Raw genomic sequence first — 4,604 nt, forward strand, 5'->3', positions numbered from 1 at the left:
AGTCTGAATACAGCAAGACAGTTGGGGATTTACAGCCAGCAGGCAGAGTCTGTGCATGGAAAATTACTAAGAGGAGACATCAAGAATAGGGAGGGTCTTGCTAAACCAACTTAACAGGATTCTTAATGAAAGCAGGTCAAAGACTTAAACATCAGTGGGGTGATTGTCATTAAACTGACTTAGCAGGATTTTTGCAAAAACTGGGCTGTGCAGGCCGGGCAAGAATGGGAGCCAAGGCTGAGAATTAGTTGAGAAGAGGGCTCAGAGGGTCCTGAATAAAGTTTGGTCAAGGAGATCATCTGTGTTAACATCTTCCAAATGTTGACATATTTCATTATACAATTTCAGAAAATCACAGTTGTTAATACCACAACTAAATTCATCAGAAAAGTCTTTAAGTTTCGGGAAGCTGTCATGCTGATACTGGCAGAGATTTCCAGTGTTCTAATTTTGAGTTTAAGGCTCAATTTTATAACTGGTGCCAAATACTGTTCATTTTTTTCCTTGAAGTGACAGGCTCACTTTATTTATTTATTTATTTTTAGAAAATATCTGTCAAATGCTCAATGCTGAATAATCATACTCTGTCTATTGTTCTTTTGAGTAAAATTGATGTTCCACATGAAAGGCAGCCATTTCAGCCAGGTAGGAGCTTTCTCTCAAGATAACTATCACATTTCATTATGCAGAAGTATATGAAAGGATATTACTTCCAGGTATGTGGCTTAAATGTTAAACAGGTGTAGTCAAGGGTTAAGATTTAACAACTTTTACTGCTTTGTCAAGGACAATCTTAGGCAAAACTGGCATTTTAAAAAAATTGCAAGTGTGTTTTGGTGCAGAATACAATGAATAGTAATATGGTTTAGTTTCAGTGTTTTGATTTGTGCTAACGCAACAGTAGTCTTACCCACCATAGCTTTTGCACCAATTAATAACAATGTCAACCAGCGAAAAAGGCCTCGACCATCTGAATATTGTTAGGAAAGTAGTTTTGACCTCATGGACCCCATGAAAGGGTTCTGGGAACTCCCAGGGTGTGCAAACCAAACTTTGAAAACTACTTAGATTGTCAAAATTTGGAAAATGATTTCTGCTATACCATTATATGCTAACCTTCAATTTTGCTAATTTACTAGGGGACTGTGGGGGTTCCGGTAGCCCATCAGCATTCTTTTGAATGTGTGTGTGTGTGTGTGTGTGTGTGTGTGTGTGTGTGTGTGTAGAAAGAGAAAATAGAGAGAGAAAGTGAAAGAAAGAGAGTGGGTGTGAGAGTGAGAGAAAATGGGAAAGAGAGACAAGCAGAGATAGAGAAAGACAAGCAGAGATAAAGAATGCATGAAAGGCTGCTGTAAAGGAAAAGTGGCCAATGAAGATGTACTTCTTTTACTTTTAAGACTCATTCAGGCATATTGTTTGCTTCAGCTTAGCTCCTGACAAATATAGAGCCTGAGACAAATGTTTGCATACAGATAATTTATTTGGGAATATAATCCTTTAGAAAGCAGAGAAGGCCAATAAGATTCCATTTTGATTTTTTGAGATGGCTCCTTAGTCCTCCTTTCTGAGAGACGGGTGCTCAGTCTTGCCAGAATCTTCAGAAAATCCTTACAGCCATCTGCCAAGGAGAAGAAAGGGAAGCATTTATTTATTCATTCCAGTACTCCATTGGTTAAAGGTGGCTACATAGGCATCAATCACTATGTTTCCATGTCACTTCTGTTTTTAGGCTGGTGAGTTACGAGTGATTCTACCTGAGCCCCATGTTATAGCACTAATGAAATCCAAAGGCAGGAAATGAAGGGTATAACGGGCAGGCTGGAAGCCATGCAAAGGCCAGAGGAAGACATGAAGGTGAGCGTTTGCAAGAAGTATTCACCATGCTGCTTTTGCCTACTTCCATGACCATGAGCCTGAAGCCTTCGTTAAGACCTCCTAATGAATTCACCATCACCTTGCTCAGTCTTGGCCCATATTTTTGGAAGTATAGTGCTAAGGTGGAATCTCTGAAATTATGTGAAACTACCTGTCAAAGAGTAGGCACTTAATTGATATATGTCATGTGGGAAGCTGTCCATGTCCTGCGTAGACATCTCTGAGCAGACAGACCAAGCTGCTCTGATATAACTATTATAAGCTGGAAGGAAAGTTCATATTCAGTTGGCTTTATGAAAACAAAAAATAAGAGAATAACTCTACCAAAACAATCAGAAAAGTATTCCTAGTTAGTGTCTGTATGGATTCACAATGCCATATTTTGTAAATAAACATAGAAATATGAGTTAACAGCTACTGGGAGGGTGAGGCAGGAGAATCTCTTGAACCCGGGAGGCAGAGGTTGCAGTGAGTGGAGATCGTGCTACTGTATTCCAGGCTGGGTGAGACTCCGTCTCAGGAAAAAAAAAAAAAAAAAAAAAAAGAAATACAAGTTAATACTTATGGTACTTTGAGCTTGGTCATCCTGTCTTGAAAAGAGGGACTCTGGGCACTGCTGAGTTGTTTCCAATTTATACTCAATGTTACAATTTGGCTTTAATGAACCCATCTTCTAGTTTAACAGGCTTAAAAATGACTGTATTCTCAGAAACAGTTGTCCTAGTTTAGGAATTCATTCCAAGAAATTATTCAGAGATAAGTTCTAAATTGATGTATAAGAAAGAATTATTTTAATGTAACTCATAATCATAATTTGGAAACAACCTAAGTGTCTCCCAAATAGAAGTTTTAGATAATTTATGGTAAATGGTAGCATGAGATATTTTGCAGACATTAAAATACTGTTTTCAAAATGAGAAAATCCTCCTAAGTGGCCTGATATGAACACAGGTTATGAAAGTGCATATTCAAGATAACAATCGTGCTGAAAAAAATATGTACATGGAAACTAGAAAAAAATGCACACATTTTAACACTTCTTACCTCAAAGGTGATTTGTGTTTTACATTATGCTAGTCAATATTTCCCCCATTTTTTTGAGTATGTGATCCATTAATATCAGAAAAAAAGGAACTATTAAGAAAATACTGGGGAGAAAGCTAAAAAGAGCATGGCAAACAGCTAACTAGCCACTGTGACTGAGAGATCAAAACAATTCAAGAGATATTAAATATTTAACATGCTAGCCTACTTTCTGTTGCCTTCCTTCTGTCACCCATGTCAGGTTTAGACTTTGTTAGGATCCTTTTCTTCCACCAGAATGCATTGTAGTAGAGCTGATCGAAACACCCATACTCTTTCTTGGAAGTCTGCCGGTGGCCGGCTATACCACCATTTCTATATTTTCAGGCTCCAATAACAGCAACTTCTGCCCATGTAACAGGAAACTCTAGACTTTCTGGCAAGACTTTTCTTGCCATTTGGTGTTGCTGCAACATCCCAAGATTCTGGCTGGACACAAGGTATGTCACATAAGGCAGAAACAAAGCCAGCAGGGGCAGTAATCAATGCTGAACAAGTTTGGTCTAATATTTCTTCTGTAGTCGCACTCTGCCCTGTGAAGAGCAGTTCTGTCATCATCCCTCATAACAGCTAGAAAGATACCTGGCTCAATCCATTACTGAAAAGAGTGCTATATTTCTCATATAATCTAAAAATCCAGAGGATAGTTTAAATATTTCTTTACTGTTCAAATACGCCCTCTGTCTGTGTCCATCCTGTCTCTCTCGAAACTCCCACATGTCCTTCTTGCCTGGATCCCTTCACTCCTTTTTTTAATTACCCCTTCCCCTGTGAGGTCTGGCTTCTTAATTCTGCTGCCATCTTTTGTAGGTGTTTAGAAAACTCCAAACTTGCAGTTGCCCCATGAAATCAATTTGGTATGAAATTACAACATTCTTCATGGTGGACCTATAGGACAAGCTTCTTTTTTTGCTGAAATTGATTACTTCTTCTAGAATATTTCTCTGGATTGCAGGGAGGAAAAATTAGTACAATAATGAATAGTTCTTGTAGAGTTAGAACAGCATTCCACTTAAAACAGGACCTTGACTTCTTCAGTCCCTCATCTCTTGATCAAACTATGATTAATATTGCTTTAAGGAGCATAAGCAGAATTTATTAATTTTCAAGTATGGATAGTTCTCCACAAATGTTAAAGGTTGCTTTTTTAAAAGCAACCTTTATAAGAAAATGAGAGATTGAATAATTTAAAAAATATACAGACGTTTTTGTGTAAGTTGAAGAATCATATTTGGAAACAGATCTAAAATTGAAATTTCATATAAATGTATATTACATTCATCAAACAATAAAGATACAACATAACTAAAGAGAAAGCAATATCATCTGAAATTAGCAATAATGGTGACTGTGTTACGAATTTCTACCTATGATCTCTGTAATGCTAAAAACTTAAAAACCTTTGAGGATTTTCCTCCTCCAAATATTTAGCATGTTTGTATATCAAGTGTCAAGAGGAGTCTCCTCTTATCGGAGTATATAAGCCAGAGACTTTTGCTTTTTCCAATTACCTGTTAATTGTAACATATTGAATGCACATGGATAGAGGCAACATGCAGAAGAGCATCAACAACATCAAACTAAAGAAGGCTGAAGTGAAAAGTCATAGGGATTCTTTGGAATATTAATGCATAATTATGAGACAT

This window comes from Hylobates moloch, unplaced genomic scaffold (assembly GCF_009828535.3).
Source record: "Hylobates moloch isolate HMO894 unplaced genomic scaffold, HMol_V3 SCAFFOLD_4, whole genome shotgun sequence".
In the NCBI taxonomy this organism is placed as follows: Eukaryota; Metazoa; Chordata; class Mammalia; order Primates; family Hylobatidae; genus Hylobates; species Hylobates moloch.